The sequence below is a fragment of the Caretta caretta genome, chromosome 2, assembly GCF_965140235.1.
Source record: "Caretta caretta isolate rCarCar2 chromosome 2, rCarCar1.hap1, whole genome shotgun sequence".
NCBI lineage: Eukaryota > Metazoa > Chordata > Testudines > Cheloniidae > Caretta > Caretta caretta.
This window is the reverse complement of record NC_134207.1, coordinates 210,591,816-210,609,885: the sequence shown is the minus strand read 5'-3', so window position 1 is coordinate 210,609,885 and position 18,070 is coordinate 210,591,816. Positions and strand designations below refer to the sequence as shown.

The following is an 18,070-nucleotide window of genomic DNA, read 5'->3' as shown; positions in this document are numbered from 1 at the left end:
TTTAAGGAGTGCCAGAGTTAAACATATGGCAAAGAGTACACACATCACAGCGCTTGAAACAGCCTAAGAAATACACTAGAACCTCAGAGTTACAAACTGACCAGTCAGCCACACACCTCATTTGGAACCGGAAGTACACAATCAGGCAGCAGCAGCAGCCACACACACACACACACCCAAAAGCAAACGCAGTACAGCACTGTGTTAAATTTAAACTATTAAAAAAAAAAAGGAAAGCAACATTGTTATTCTGCATATTAAAGTTCAAAGCTGTATTAAGTCAATGTTCAGTTGTAAACTTTTGAAAGAACCACCATAATGTTTTGTTCAGAGTTAGGAACATTTCAGTTACGAACAACCTCCATTCCCAAGGTGTGCGTAACTCTGAGGTTCTTCTGTAGTAATTACAATGAGTTATTTCATACCCTGTCTTGGATATAACACTGGGTAAGAAAAAAAGAATTGTGGCTTTATGGGTAGGCTTGGCAGAATTCAGTTTTTATTTTTTTCTAATTTCATCTATAAATATCTATTTTTATTTTTAATAACGTGTTTAGATTTATCCATGTTTATTTTTACAGTTGCTCGAAATTAAGTGTGTGAGGGGTATGCCTAGGGTTGGTGCAGTGCTGACCAGAGGGGGCTCCCTGCATAGCCAAGTGCCATGTGCAAAGTGAAGGGGTGGCTGCAGTCCTGGCCCAGCAGAGCACCAACCTCTGGCCAGGGCTGCGAGGAGCAGGATGAGCCACCAGCTGTGGGGTGCTGCTGAACAGCTCCTGCTCAGCGATGGCTTCCACATTGCTGGCTGGCGAGTGAGTGGAGCAGAGCTGCAGAGGCCTCCCTGTGCTGCTGCAGGGACAGTGGCACCCAATCCCTGCAGGCACAAGATGCAGGGAAGGCTGCACTCCTGCAAGAGCAGCGCAGAGAGAGACACCCACACCCCCACCCCCACACACTCCTGCTGAGATGAGGAGGAGGAGGAGCTCCCTGCTGTGCAGGAGGCCACCCTGCTGCTGAAAGGCTCCATCTCTGGTCAGGAGCCATTCAGCAACAGACTTCTCCTCCTCGCGACCATGACCATGACCATGGCCAGGAAGCTCTACTCTGTCCTGCCAGGACTGCAGCCTTCCCAGCAGGGATCAGGTGTCACCAGTCACGAGGCAGCACAGTGAGCCCTGCTCTGCAACTATGCTGTGTCCCAGGAGAGACGAGAGGGAGCGGGTCCATAACAGCAGGGCTGCGGAAGGCTCCCTGTGCTGCCGCAGGGATAGACACACCTGATCCCTGCAGGCACACGGTGGGGGTGTGGCCACACTCATGCCAGCTGTCCCTGCTGGATACTTTTTTCCCATTGATTTCAGTGTGTTGGCTGAAATTTCCATTTACCGACATCTACCAATTTAAATCGAATCCTGCCACGTCTATTTATGGATGACGGGGATGTTTTACAAAGCTATATGGGGGATCAGGGGAAATGCAGTCAGAAGTTTACAATGCCTGATACTCCAAACTAAGAAAAAACAGGAGATAGCAGATATCTGAAGATTAGTTTTGACAAATGGTTTTAACACATTGGGTTTTGACAGATTGGTAGGTGATTCAGAGCCAAAGTGAGTCTAGACTGGTATCGCTTACACCTTCTTCTGTCCCCTCAAAATGTAAGCGTGATGGGGTGTACAAACCACACCCTGGGACAGAAAGAGTTATGAAGCAGCTCTGGGCCCAGATGACTGCTCCCCACAGCTGCAGAGCCTGCTCCAGCTGGAGGAAAGGTTTAAAAGGGAGCCAGACAGCTCAGCAGTGGGGAGGGAAGCTCCTGAGCAAGGGCACAGCACAAGCCCTTACTCTAAGAGAGAGGCCTGCAGGCAGCAATTATTACAGGCCCTAAAGGTGGGTACAGGGAGGAGACGCAAGTGAGAGGTAGCTGGGAGCTTTCTCTCTAGGGGTGAGGGCTAAGAGAAGCATGGGATGCAGAGCCCTCAACTGGGAGCCTCATCGGAGGCAGGGGCTAATCAGGGACTGGAGCCTGATGGAAACCCTGGGTAGAGGGAGAGTGTGACCTCCTCCAGGAGGTGAGAGTAAAACCCAGGAACTTGGACCACTTTGAACCTGGGGCTAACCCACAAGGAAGGAGGTTACTAGCTGAGCCCAGCTGGGCTGCAGATTCAATTGTTTTTGCTATTTTTTGTTGGACTTTGATGCCTTGTGGGAAAGTGAATGGCACTGATAGGAAGTGGCCCAGGGAGGCAGCCCCGAAGCACTACTGCATGTGTGCTGTCATTGCCTTTCACAGGGCCCTGGGTCAGAGTCTAGTGGAGAGGGAGGGCCTGGGCTCCCTTACCAACCATGCTTTTTGTGGAAGGGGCATAAACCCCCTTTTCGCCCCCTGAAGAAGAGGAGAGGCTAGAGACACTAAGTCACGAGTTACAGGCCTACCACCATAGCGGCCTGGAGGTGGGCTGAAACCCCTTCTTTTGTGGGGATGTTAGACTGTATATATTTTATTGAACTCTGTCACCCCAGAAGGGAGGCCCAAGTCGCTACCTACCTAAAGGTGGACTACCACAGCACTGGAGTGATTGCTGGCGACGGATGCCATAGATGGGGGAGAACTGGGACCCAGTGCCCTAACCCCTATGCAGCACCACCAGTAAGCCCAACCCCCGTCACAGTAAATTATACCAACTTAAAGTCCCTAGAGACATACTCAGGATATTCACCCCAATTGTAGCATCTGATGGGCAGTGAATGGTACAGCTACCCCAGGGCATGCTCTTAATATTGACAAAGAAAGCTAGGACTTGCACCAGTTACCTCTGTTTGGAACTGGGTCAAGCTCCACTGGTGCAAATTGTGTCTTTCCTTGCCTATACTTGGGGCTTATATAGGTGCAGTTACTTCAGAGGCTGCCCATCAATTGCTGGAAATAGGCATATTCTTAATGTAGATAAGGCCTTAGACTCAATGTTCAAGTACTGACCTGTAACTTACACTCCTTACGCATCACCTCTCAGTTTGGCCAACTGAAACTATGCAGGTCAGAGAAGATTTTGGCAGTATGCATACATCTGCATAGCAAAACAATGTTTTAGTTATTGGCTTTTAAGGAATCTCCATACCCACAAAATTATTTGGACTTATCTTTTCAGTAATTTCTCCCCTTTTCTTACCTGAGTCTTACCTGGCACAAAATGATATTTTAGGACAGTTATGTAAATGCTGCCACCACCACCACCACCACCTCCACAGCTTTCAGGATATTTAAAGACAATTCTCCCCCATTCCCCCCAAAAGAAATGGCTTAAACTCTCCCTCCAAGGAAAATAAGATTTTCAAAAAAAAATTTTAACCCTTTGATGATATTGTGTTCCAGAGCTGAAAATGTGCAGTGTACTAAGCTCACCCCATTTTGAAGATCAAGATATTAAAAAGGAACAATGACAGGCAACAGAAAAGTAATTTTTTTTTGTGAGCTGGAAACAGCTTCAGTGAACTCCAAATACTCAACAGAATAACCACAAATGCAACGGATTTATTTTTTTAAAACTTCAAAATTAGTTACAGTTTGTTTTCCTGATCTTATCAGGACAAGTCTGTACACTTTGATCTAATTCTCTTGCCAAATAATTCTCTAACCCCATGTTATTATTGCAAGTAAACCCATCTGATGGAAAAGGTTTATGCACTAAAAAGAGGTGAACAAATAAAAGTCAAGATACTACTGTAACTGGAACCCAAAGATTTTTTTAATATCTAGATTATGTATGGCAGGGAATTAGGAGATCACATGACATTTGGCAACCATTTTCCATGATGACGTAATTTTTTGCAGCTTTCAATTTTTATAAAAGCCCTCGCCCACTTAGCATTTTTCCCGTACCCTTAATAATACAATACAGGTGATGTACATTAGATATATTGTCTGAGGCAAAGAGGAGTTATGCTGTTGCAAGCACTTAACACGTATATGGAAAAATCAGAGAAAAAGTACAGTTAAAAAAAGGGAAAAAATTACTTGTTATAAAAGCAAAAATAACATATGCACTTCTATATTATTTTTTGTGCTGAAGAGAAAATATTGCCAAAATGACAAATCCCTATTATGGATAGTATTATTAGATCTTAATTAAGGTTTATTCATAGCTGTGGTGAACCCTCCACCAGTCTGCACAGATCTCTTCCATCTGCCAGAAAACACTGAATAATACTGGAATCTAGGAACTCTCAGCTTTAATGAGTATGAAAGAAATCTGATTTATACAAAAGCAAGTAAAGGTTATAGTCAATTTGCACATTATAGTGGCAAAGTGCCCTTAACAGTATGTTCATAGTTCAGTTGGAATGCAGTGTTTTATCATAGAATCATAGAATATCAGGGTTGGAAGGGACCTCAGGAGGTCATCTAGTCCAACCCCCTGCTCAAAGCAGGACCAATCCCCAATTAAATCATCCCAACCAGGGCTTTGTCAAGTGACCTCCTAGTGAAGAAGTTTTTCCTAATATCTAACCTAAACCTCCCCCACTGCAACTTGAGACCATTACTCCTTGTCCTGTCATCTTCTACCACTGAGAATAGTCTAGAACCATCCTCTCTGGAACCACCTCTCAGGTAGTTGAAAGCAGCTATCAAATCCCCTCTCATTCTTCTCTTCTGCAGACTAAACAATCCCAGTTTCCTCAGCCTCTCCTCATAAGTCATGTGTTCTAGACCCCTAACCATTTTTGTTGCCCTTCGCTGGACTCTCTCCAATTTATCCACATCCTTCTTGTAGCGTGGGGCCCAAAACTGGACACAGTACTCCAGATGAGGCCTCACCAATGTCGAATAGAGGGGAACGATCACGTCCCTCGATCTGCTCGCTATGCCCCTACTTATACATCCCAAAATGCCATTGGTCTTCTTGGCAACAAGGGCACACTGCTGACTCATATCCAGCTTCTCGTCCACTGTCACCCCTAGGTCCTTTTCCGCAGAACTGCTGCCTAGCCATTCGGTCCCTAGTCTGTAGCTGTGCATTGGGTTCTTCCGTCCTAATTGCAGGACCCTGCACTTATCCTTATTGAACCTCATCAGATTTCTTTTGGCCCAATCCTCCAATTTGTCTAGGTCCCTCTGTATCCTATCCCTCCCCTCCAGCGTATCTACCACTCCTCCCAGTTTAGTATCATCCGCAAATTTGCTGAGAGTGAAATCCACACCATCCTCCAGATCATTTATGAATATATTGAACAAAACCGACCCCAGGACTGACCCCTGGGGCACTCCACTTGACACCGGCTGCCAACTAGACATGGAGCCATTGATCACTACCTGTTGAGCCCGACAATCTAGCCAACTTACTACCCACCTTATAGTGCATTCATCCAGCCCGTACTTCTTTAACTTGCTGACAAGAAAACTGTGGGAGACCGTGTCAAAAGCTTTGCTAAAGTCAAGAAACAATACATCCACTGCTTTCCCTTCACCCACAGAACCAGTAATCTCATCATAGAAGGCGATTAGATTAGTCAGGCATGACCTTCCCTTGGTGAATCCATGCTGACTGTTCCTGATCACTTTCCTCTCATGTAAGTGCTTCAGGATTGATTCTTTGAGGACCTGCTCCATGATTTTTCCGGGGACTGAGGTGAGTCTGACTGGCCTGTAGTTCCCAGGATCCTCCTTCTTCCCTTTTTTAAAGATTGGCACTACATTAGCCTTTTTCCAGTCATCCGGGACTTCCCCCGTTCGCCACGAGTTTTCAAAGATAATGGCCAATGGCTCTGCAATCACAGCCACCAGTTCCTTTAGCACTCTCAGATGCAACTCGTCCGGCCCCATGGATTTGTGCACGTCCAGCTTTTCTAAATAGTCCCTAACCACCTCTTTCTCCACAGAGGGCTGGCCATCTACTCCCCATGTTGTGATGCCCAGCGCAGCAGTCTGGGAGCTGTCCTTGTTAGTGAAGACAGAGGGAAAAAAAGCATTGAGCACATTAGCTTTTTCCACATCCTCTGTCACTAGGTTGCCTCCCTCATTCAGTAAGGGGCCCACACTTTCCTTAGCTTTCTTCTTGTTGCCAACATACCTGAAGAAACCCTTCTTGTTACTCTTGACATCTCTTGCTAGCTGCAGCTCCAGGTGCGATTTGGCCCTCCTGATTTCATCCCTACATACCTGAGCAATATTTTTATACTCTTCCCTGGTCATATGTCCAACCTTCCACTTCTTGTGAGCTTCTTTTTTATGTTTAAGATCCGCTAGGATTTCACCGTTAAGCCAAGCTGGTCGCCTGCCATATTTACTATTCTTTCGACTCATCGGGATGGTTTGTCCCTGTAACCTCAACAAGGATTCCTTGAAATACAGCCAGCTCTCCTGGACTCCTTTCCCCTTCATGTTAGTCCCCCAGGGGATCCTACCCATCCGTTCCCTGAGGGAGTCGAAGTTTGCTTTCCTGAAGTCCAGGGTCCGTATCCTGCTGCTTACCTTTCTTCCCTGTGTCAGGATACTGAACTCAACCAACTCATGGTTACTACCTCCCAGATTCCCGTCCACTTTTGCTTCCCCCACTAATTCTTCCCTGTTTGTGAGCAGCAGGTCAAGAAAAGCTCCCCCGCTAGTTGGCTCCTCTAGCACTTGCACCAGGCAATTGTCCCCTACGCTTTCCAAAAACTTCCTGGATTGTCTATGCACCACTGTATTGCTCTCCCAGCAGATATCAGGAAGATTAAAGTCACCCATGAGAACCAGGGCGTGCGATCTAGTAGCTTCTGCGAGTTGCTGGAAGAAAGCCTCATCCACCTCATCCCCCTGGTCCGGTGGTCTATAGCAGACTCCCACCACTACATCACTCTTGTTGCTCACACTTCTAAACTTAATTCAGAGACTCTCAGGTTTTTCTGCAGTTTCGTACCGGAGCTCTGAGCAGTCATACTGCTCCCTTACATACAGTGCTACTCCCCCACCTTTTCTGCCCTGCCTGTCCTTCCTGAACAGTTTATAACCATCCATGACAGTACTCCAGTCATGTGAGTTATCCCACCAAGTCTCTGTTATTCCAATCACGTCATAATTCCTTGACATCACCAGGACCTCCAGTTCTCCCTGCTTGTTTCCAAGGCTTTGTGCATTCGTATATAAGCACTTGAGATAACCTGCTGATCACCCCTCATTCTCAGTATGAGGCAGGAGCCCTCCCCTCCCAGACGTTCCTGCCTGTGCTTCCACCGGTATCCCGCTTTCCCACTTATCTCAGGGCTTTGGTCTCCTTCCCCCGGTGAACCTAGTTTAAAGCCCTCCTCACTAGGTTAGCCAACCTGCTCGCAAAGATGCTCTTCCCTCTCTTCGTAAGATGGAGCCCATCTCTGCCCAGCTCTCCTCCTTCATGGAACACCATCCCATGGTCAAAGAATCCAAAGCCTTCTCTCCGACACCACCTGCGTAGCCATTCGTTGACTTCCATGATTCGACGGTCCCTGCCCTGGCCTTTGCCTTCCATGGGAAGGATGGACGAGAACATCACTTGCGCCTCAAACTCCTTTATCCTTCCTCCCAGAGCCAGGTAGTCCGCAGTGATCCGCTCAAGGTCATTCTTGGCAGTATCATTGGTGCCCACGTGGAGAAGCAGGAAGGGGTAGCGATCCGAGGGCTTGATGAGTCTCGGCAGTCTCTCCGTCACATCGCGAATCTTAGATTTTGATTTGTTCTTATTGTACGTAGATTATGCGCTCAAACCCATGTGCTCAGACTTTGTGGAAGAGGACATGATTTTCACTCTAAGTCACTAAAACCCTCTTTAGCCATTCCTTGTGTTCTATTTAGGTACTTACATAGCCCCTATCACCTCATTATCTGAATTCTTCTCAAGAATTTTAGGATTTAGGCTCACAACACCCCTGTGAGGTAGGGGCATGTTACTACTAAGATTTACAGATGGGGAGGAGACACAGAGATTTATGGCAGCACGCAGAGTACAGACACTGCAGACTTAGCTAACACAAGTATAAATAGCAGTGTAGATGGTGAGTCATGGCGTAGACGAGCAGAGTGCCCTACACACCTGAACCCTAGGGTATATACTCTACATGGTTCTACACTCCCAAGCAGCGCTGACCATCTGTACACTGCTATTTTTAGCAGTGTCGTATTCTGCTGCCTGAGCCTTAACCCTCTGCCTCCCCATTTCCAGAGCCTTTCAAACCTCAGTAAGTGCAGACACAGCCTTCTTTTCACTGTGGCATGTAGCTACACTACCCTACATGCCACCACAAGCATAAGTGAGATCTAAATGACTTGCCCAAGGTCACACCGAAAGTCTGTGTCAAAAAAGGAGGAACAGAGCTCCTGAGTTCTAGTCCAGTGCCTTAGCCACAAGACCATCCCTTCCTCTTGTGAGAGCTAAAGAGGCATCCAGCCTTAAAGGGTTACAAAATCTAACAAGGTCATTTGAATGAATAAAAAGTATGCAACTATTACTATTTCTGTGAATGCCTCTGTGCATGTTGGACAGTGAGTTAGCAGAAATGTTAGTTTTGTGACATTTCAGTAAGGGGATAAATATGCACAGAAGTTTATATAGAAATCAAATATGAAGTCTGAGAACCAGGTTTTTGCTCTGAAAGACTGAAAAGTCATCTGAAATTATTCAAAAGCTCCTGAACAAAAAGCTTATGCACTTTCTGGCAAGAAGGAGCTGATGGGTGCTGTTGTCAAGTGGGAGATGTAAAAAAATTTTTTTTTTATAAAGTATTACCCTTCTATTACAGTCCTGAGACTACATGCAGATTATTGGCTATTTCTGCTCTATGAAATAAGAGCCCATAAATACTCCTTGACTGTGATCAGTCTTGCTTTGGGCAATATAGAAATGTTTTCCCAAGCTTGCAGTTATCTGATAAATCACTATGTACTGTAAATGAATATGTACATAAATCTGTACAAACAAAATTCAGGGTTGTTTTTTCTTAAATGTTGCTGTCTCTGGTGTATTTAGTGCAGTAGAGTGTGTGAGCAAGCCCCAAAAGCTCCTGAGTGGGGGAGGTGTCTGCTATATCCTTAATGAAATTTTGAGAATGCCCCCATATCCCTCCCACTGCTCCCATGAAGCCTCAGATCAAGGACACCATTATCCTGAATGAGTAGGATTAGCAGTCTCCCTATGGAGTATGTTAATGTCACTGTTCAAATGGTGAGATGAATTGCTGTTAAGCAACTTGAGGCACTCCTCCCACCTCTACTCTCTCCCTGGAGCTGAGTGTGCTGCATTCACAACACTGCAGGCCTCCGCTGTCTCTGTCAATGAGAAGCTTGGACAAATAATAGAGTAGACTATACCTTGTGATGGAAGATGGATTTACAGTGAGTGTGATTTTTTTTTCCTCCCAAAAGGAATCCATCAATTCTAGAAAATCAAGAGAAAACTATGTAGATATACCTATATAGCATGGTGACTAGTGCCCTATAAATCCTGTATAGATACTGACAGATTGATTCAGCCTGTCTAAACAATTGATTGCACTATGAAGATTCAAAGTGTCCTGACTTGAGATGAGACAAAACCAGAACCTCCAGCCAATTTCCATCCACAAACAATGATGTTTCAGATAAAAGGAAACCTAGATTTGAATCACCCGTTTCTGATTTTGCAAAATCAAAACCCAACCAACAAGAATTTGCACTTGCAGTATCAAACCATGGTCTCTTCACCCCAGCTTTGATTATTTCCTTTCTCCCAATCTAGACTACTCTAACTAACTCTGTATAATTACCTACTTACTGTAGGTAAACATCATAGGATTCTATATTGCAAAACAGTGTGTGTGTGTGTGTGTGTCTGCGTGTCTGCGTGTGTGTTTATTTCACTGGTTTCTGCTGTGATAGTGGGTTGTATGTTTTTGATACCTGTCCACTTTGTAACATTAAGAATATTTGGTGAAAAAGGTAGGCTACCTATTAAAAGAGAGCCTATAACAAGATATTAGCTTCCCTACAAAGGAAGAAATGCAGCACTAGTGCTACTGATTTCCAAAAAATATTATAAACTTTAATTCTCTGTATGTTATTCTACCCTGGACACAGGTGCACAGCAGGGAGGTCGGGGGGGGAGAGAGAGAAGGAGTAAGGATCTGCCCCGAATCCCCTGTGCATCATGCCTCAGGGTCAGACAAAATCGCTGTCCCTGAATTCAAGGAGCACAGGATTACTCCTAACATAGCCGAAGGGGATAGAGAAGGATGAGTAGGTGAAGCTATTGGTTCCCTGATTCCAGGCCAACCAGCAGACATGCAGAAGGTAAAGTGTGATGCACCCATTAAAAGGGGGGTAGCAGTTTGCTTCCCCCCCCAAGCACTGGAGAGCGCTAGGAGGCATTCTGCTTCTTGCAGACAGACTGTCTCTAGTACTCACCTGGGGGCAGTGCAGCTCTGCACTGTCCCCAGCTAATGGCTGAACCTAAATGGTATAATCCAGCCCTTAGTGCTTTGAAAATCCTTTTAAGGTTTGATGTTAAGCAGTCTGCTGAAAGAAGTAACAGATGCCTTTAACATTGCTATTCATGATCTTCCCAATTTAATTCAGAGTAGCAGCTGTGTTAGTCTGTATCTGCAAAAAGAAAAGGAGTACTTGTGGCACCTTAGAGACTAACAAATTTATCTGAGCATAAGCTTTCGTGAGCTACAGCTCACCTCATCGGATGCATTCAGTGGAAAATACAGTGGGGAGATTTATGTACACAGAGAACATGAACCAATGGGCGTCAAGAATTATAACATTCAAAAACCAGTCGGAGAACGTTTCAATCTCTTTGGTCACTTGATTACAGACCTAAAAGTGGCAATTCTTTAACAAAAAAACTTCAAAAACAGACTCCAACGAGAGACTGCTGAATTGGAATTAATTTGCACACTGGATACCACTAATTTAGGCTTGAATAAAGACTGGGAGTGGATGGGTCATTACACAAAGTAAAACTATTTCCCCATGTTTATTTCCCCCACCCCCAACCTGTTCCTCAGAGCTTCTTATCAACTGCTGGAAATGACCCACCTTGATTATCACTACAAAAGGCCCCCCCCACTCTCCTGCTGGTAATAGCTCACCTTATCTGATCACTCTTGTTACAGTATGTATGGTAGCATCCATTGTTTCATGTTCTCTGTGTATATAAATCTCCCCACTGTATTTTCCACTGAATGCATCCGATGAAGTGAGCTGTAGCTCACAAAAGCTTATGCTCAACTAAATTTGTTAGTCTCTAAGGTGCCACAAGTACTCCTTTTCTTTTTCCCGATTTAAGTCATTCAACACTTTTCTAAGTCACCGAATGAAGCCATAGTATTTTTCTTGCATCTGGGATCTCTATTATTCTTACAAGTCAGAGTATTCCATATTCTACAGTGAGCACATCAGTGAGGGACAAAAGCTCGGAGCCCCCAAGCATGCAGTTTTAGAAAATGTATTCCATAATGGGCACCAGGTCATTGCTAATTTCAAACCCCATTTCATGTTTTCACATGCAATATCCAATTAAACTTTTTACAGCTTGTTTAAAATGAAATCCATAGGTCTGCACTTGAGACCTCATTTTCATGTGCTGGAATTAGAATACAGAGGGTGCTGTACAGAGTGTTAGAAATACTAATCAGGGAAGAAAAAGAGGACACCTGCTTTGATTTAAATTAGAACAGTCAACAAAGATTCATTAAGGGCTTGGTTCTTCATTCCCTTGTTCTTTGTGCTTCCATTTACATCCATGCAAAATGAGTGCAAAGTGGACATTAAATGTCACAGAATTCTCCTCAGGCTCCCAGGGGTGGCAGTGTGTTACACCCACTTTGCAAAAAGAGCCCTTGACTACACATGATGCAAGGTGGTGAACAATCAGGCCCCAAGCGCCTTATCCTGCTCCCACCGAAATCCATGGAAAAACTCCCATCAACTTCAATGGATTCAGAACTGGGCTTTAAAAGGAGATCGTGCTTAACAAGCAACAGAGAGGCCACAGAGAAGAAGTAATGGACACAGTTTTGGGGATTTCAGGAATGCTCGTGATAAAAAGGAAGAAAAACAGGAAAAAGATCTACACAAAAGGTAAAGCCAGCTTTGCCTTTCCATTTTTTGCCATGGAATAGATGAAAGAAGCAGAAAACCCACTCCAGGAAGCAAAAAATCTGTTGATCTGAGAGGACTTAACATCCCTGCACAACCATGCCTCCTCCAAAAAGACCTCTCTGCAGCTGGGGTTCTCACAGTTAAAGGAGGAAGTAGTATGAGGGCATCATGGCTGGACAAGGACTGAATTTTAACAGCAATATTCCCCAACTAGCCTCCAGGAAAATATCCTGATCCAAGCTTTCAAACCTTCTTAGAAAGATTGCTTTGCCCACACACCAAGGGGAAAGTATTGGAAATGTAGCAGCACCTGGGGCCAAATAAGGCCTTGTCTACACTTAGGATTTCTATCATCACTGGGCAGCTGCCTCTATACCTGTAGCAGTACTAATCCTACTACAGACAGGATAAATGGAAATTTGGACTTGTGCAGCTTACCGCTGCTGCAAAGTAAATTCTGATTTATAGCAGCATTGCCTGTCTGTACTAGGAGCATTCTCAGGGTCAGCTACACTGGTGACTGGCCACTGATTGCTGTAACCATGTCAAATCCTCAAAGTAAACAAGGCCTAAAGTTCAGACTGAAGCCATACTGCCATGGTGGACAGAAAGGAGAAGAAAGCAGTATGTAGGGTCCGGTCGCCATATGAATGCCCCAGTCATCTGGGCAAATTATCAAACCTCATATGCCAGAAGGGATGATGTGACAGAAAGCCATGAGTCCCAAGGCCACAGAGTTTTCCAATGAACTTTGGCCCTTTTAAAGCTTTTAGTTCAGGAGAGCCCTGATCTAGTCCTTGGTAAGAGCCAAATGTAACATCCTTGTTTAGTATCAACTCAGAGAAAGAAATGAGTAAAAACTGACTAATGCTATAGCTATCGCCTCTCAGGGAGGTGGAGTACCTATGCCAACAGGAGAAGCTCTCCCATCAGCATAGGTAGCAACTTCACTAAGCGGTACAGCTGCACCACTGCAGCTCTGTAAGTGTAGACAAGGCCTGAGAAAGGACTTCACGATTTGGCCCAATGTGAGGTACAGGATAAAAGTACTTCTTTTGAAACTTAAAGACAGTTGGGTACTTGTGAACTGGGCTTGAGTGCTACACATCACAAACATTATTAACGTTCCTTTTAAGTCTTCTTTCTAGGTTTAGGAAACTACTTTCTTTAGCTTAACACAGAAACATGGACAACTCAGTTCATTCAAGTTCCCTGCATGTGTGTGGAAGTAACTTAAGATGGAAGGAAGCACCTAGTATAGAGTCAGGGTTATAGGTCTATACAATATATGTGTGCAATATATCAAAAATGTGGAAGAAAGAACATGCAGAATATCATGCAATTTCCTGATCATAGAAATATGGAGATGAAATAGTAAATACAAAAAAAGGACAGCTTTAAAAACAGATTACTTTGGATTTATGAATGGGCAATTCTGCTTCTCTAAAGGGAGAAAATGACATTAATTCATCAGACTAGAAACATAAGCAGATAAGTGATTTATGCAATTCAGTCTACACAGATGTATGATAATGAATCTAGGGACAAAAATAAGAAAAGGTAATATGGCCAAACCCTACAAAACAATGAGCTGGAGAAAGATATAGGAGTTAAGCTGACAGATAAAACTTGAAAACATTTAGCAAAAAGAAAATTCCAGGAAGCATAAATAGATGACTCACACAGAAGCAGGAGGAAAATATTCTATTATTGTATTATAAAAAGGCTACTAATTAAATGGAGAAGGTACAATTAATCATTTTTAAGAGCTTAATTTATTTTAAAAGCTTACAGAAATTTGGTCTATATGCTATGGAAAACAGGATTTCACAGAAGTCTACAAACTTCTGAGGAGAACACAGGATGGAGTACAATATTTTGCAACTGTAGGGCTCTGAAAGAATGAGAAATTCTCTGCTTTTGCAAACTAACACAGCTCCATTGGATTCAAGGATGTTGTGCCAATTTAAACAAGCAGAACATTTGCACCCATGTTTTCAGTACTGGTGTTTACTTGAAGTATAGCAATATTAGAATTCTAGAAGCATTTTTAAGAGATAGTGTTTGTTCAAAGGACTGTTAAAATGGGAGCTAGGTTTCCAAATTGGACCACTGTAGGAAACTCTTCCTTGTGGCTCTCCCATCTGGCAGGCCAACAATGACACACTGACAAGTGGGGTAAGGGAGGAAAATGATCCAGGAAGAATAAAAAGATTGAAACCAGGTACTAGGGTATGGGGAAACAACTTGGCTCTTAAACATGTCTGAGGACTTTTCCACTTAATTGACCATACTGATTCTTTGAAGCAGGATCTAACTTTTTTGTTCTTTGTTTGTACAGCACCTAGCACAATGAGGTCCTGGTCCATGACTGGGGCTCCCAGGCACAATACAAATAAATAATCAAAGAGGTTTAACAGCAAATCAAGGCTCAGAAGAGCTCTGTACAGAGAGGAGACTCCTGCTTGGTGCAGTGAAAGAGCAGGAGAAGTTATTGTGCCTACTTCATTCTTACTGCAATAAGTTCTGTTCAGCTGCTCAAGTGAGTGGTTCTCTTCTGTATATTCCTCCCAACACTCTTACATTCAGGGTGCAAACTTCTACTGTGTCTTTCCACACCAACCATCTCAAAGCACTTTGCAGACATTCATCAACTGCAGTAAGATTCACTGTTTGAAAGTATGTACTATCGTAAACAATTCTGACTCCCAGTTTAATATTTTAACCCCTAAACAAGGCTATTTGAGCTACTGTCAAATCCAGGAACAATGAGTCATCAACTTAAACTAAGTGAAAGAAGGAATAGCACAAGAAGTATTTATTTGGAATTTCCTTCTATACAAAGTTGTTAAACATTATGGAATAAACTACTAATTAGTAAAAGTTTTTTAAGATTAGATCACACATGTGGAGGAAAGAAACTACTGTGGAAATACAACATAACTCAAAGGAAGGGGCTGTACATCCTGGTATCCTGTAATTCCACATGTTCCTACATTATGCGAATAGCACTGCGTGAGAGCCACAAATTTTACTCCTCTTCACTGTTTTACTTTTACAAAAATGAGGATCTTTCAAGCCTTTGATTGTGCATTTTGCACAGCTTGTAACAGGCTATCCAAAACTTTGGTGGCACAAATAGGATTTAACTGAAATATATAAATTAGGGACATTCAATCCAAGGTCTCTCTGCATTAGCTGAGGACAAAGCAGAACTAATTGTGATAATTATGGGACTCATAAATCAGCAATTAAACTCACCTCAGGTCTGGATTAAGGAATAGGTAACCTAGGTATAATGCCAGGGCCCAAATCATGGGGAAGCCCAAGCTGAGTTTTGCTGCAGTCCCGTGCAAGAGGTCACAATACCACTCACTTAAATTTGGCCTCCAAAGCCGGCTCTCCAAATGCCTACCAGATTTACATCACCCTGACCACCCTAAACAATGAGGCCAAAGTTGACTGGGTACTGGAGTCACTAAAATAAGCTGAGGCCTCCTCCTTCCCAGAGGAGGGTACATAAGAATCAGCACACATGTAGAATATATTACCTTAACAGTTGCTGTCAATTATATTAAAAATTCCAGGGCTGTTTGAATCTTATCATAGCTCCATCAGATGTGTCATTGCTGGCAACATGGAGTCACAATTGAGGTTGCCTATAAAAGTTTCACTCCAGATTTCCTGACTTTTAAATATTTATTCTGAGTGAAATATAAAATACTACTGTTTTAATTAGGTTCCTTTTACTCAAGATGTCTATATTTAAAATCTTAACTATATTAAAATTTTCTTGTCTGTGTATCTACCTATAGGATAATGAATGAGGATTCCATTCAGATTAAACATTCCACACAAGAAGAAAAATCCTTGATGTTAGAACTTCTTAAAAACAGTATCTTTTCTTCCAGCAACATGATAAAGAATCTTTAGGAACAAACTCAAAACGTTACACTGTCAAAGCCTCATCAAAACAAACAGTTCTGCTAACCAGTGCAATTTCTGCTTAAAGATACATTTACAGCCAGGCTACCACAGTTAACTGTCCGCTGAAGGGATGCAATAACAAATATTGGAAGAGGCGCATGGAAGACTGTATGTACATTTCAAGTATAGACAGAACACTTTTCATTTCAGGAGGGCAGGTCATCCATGAAGATAGAATTGAGCACAGCAGGAGAGAAGGCTAATGGAAGATTCAGTGCAGCGATAGTTATGGGGAAACTGGTGTCTTGTTGAGAACACAGAGAACAATGCTAACGGGAAAACTGAATTCCCTCAACTTTACTGTCTCTATAGGTTACCCATTAGGATGTATTTCTAAGTAGTTGCTTAGAGTAAATTAATGTTTTTAAACAACATGACATTCACCTGGATATATATTTAATACACGTTGCTTTGTAAGAACACCAGATCCTGATGCCTATTGTTTCTTTAATATTTCAGATGAAAACAGAGGCTGAGTAGTTCATTTGCTTTCAGTTTCTATAATGTAGTCTTATTTAGGGCTAGATTCTAATCATCCTTACTCGTATTAAGTAATCTTTTACTTGGTGAGTAGTCCCACTAAAGCCAATTGGCTAGATGATTTCTTAGACTATACACCTACAAAGGGAAGTGAGAAAGCCCCTTACACCTCTCCATGGGCTACCTAGACCTTAGGTCTAGGCACAAAGGAGCAAGTGGACACTGTCCACCCATGCCAGAGTGCCTAGACAGGGAATGGATGCAGACTTGACTTCATCCCTTAACATGCCCGTCAGCACAGCTGAGAAAACATCACAGTTGTCATAAGTAGCTGCTCATATAGGCCAGCAGTAAAATACCAAATTCACATCCCTGGAGCAAGGGATGAACTGTGCTTCAGGAGGGAAGTCTCTGAGGGTATGTCTACACTGCAATTATACTATGGCTGGCCCATGCCAATTGACTTGGGCTTGCGGGGCTCAGGTTAAGGGGCTGTTTAACTGAGGTGTAGACATTCGGGCTCAGGCTAGAGTCTCGGTTCCAGGATCCTGCAAGGTGGGAGGGTCCCAGAGGTCAGGCTGCAGTCTGAGCCTGAATGTCTATACCACAATTAAACAGCATCTTAGCCCCGGGGCCACGAGCCCAAGTCAGCTGGCACAGGCCAAATGTGGGTTTTTTTTATTGCAGTGTAGACATATCCCAAGGCACAATTCTTCCCATTATACAGCTTACACACCCCACCCCTTCCTCTAGGCTCTGCCTAATGGCATAATCTAGTCCAATAAAACTAATTGAAGAGAGTGGTACTACTCAACATGAATAAGGACAGCTGTCTCTCAATGGGCTGAAGCGGTCACTCTGCAAAATATGCAAAAAACTTTCAAAGAATAAAGACTTAAGAAAAAGTGAGCACTTACACCCCTTTCCATTTTTAGAACTGTATTATATTCTGCTGTGCATTGAAATCACAGACTCCAGTAGGACAGTTGACACAAAAGTTAGCCTATGCCAGTAGAATGACCAAAATCAGCAGCCAAGATACCACTGAAGTTCTGAAATATCATTACCAAAAAGTATCTGGTCCTAAAACCTGTACTCTTGCTGAATAATCCTAAAAACACAATTATAAACCTTTCTTTGTATAAAATTGTACTTTCATAAGCTCCTAAATGTTCAACTGTGTTTTGCTAATGCAGTTTAAAGATATGTGGAAATTTTTGCAGATGCCCACAGTTAATGGATCTACCAATGATCAGTTCAATTCAAGGATCAGCCTGGCTAATTGCTGTCCTCCCTCGGGTATGCCCATTGGTATAATTACATATTTAACTGCAAGAGACAGGAGCATATATCCTATTGAACAGAACATCATCACATTCTCAAGTAAGATTTCATCACTCCCTTTTGCTTTGTTGGTTGTGATTACATTAGTGTTGATTGACTTCTACTTAAGCAAAGAATAATTTTTCAGCTGACCCACGAGAAGTCTCCTTGTACTGCAGAGTAAATAAA

General features: G+C 43.2%; 1 protein-coding gene across 4 annotated transcripts in view; it reads right to left on the bottom strand.

The window, feature by feature from the left end:
• RAPGEF5 (Rap guanine nucleotide exchange factor 5) overlaps nt 1-18,070 on the bottom strand; it is a 228,238-nt gene that overhangs the window by 112,180 nt on the left and 97,988 nt on the right. The gene's annotated exons all lie outside the window — the stretch shown is intronic.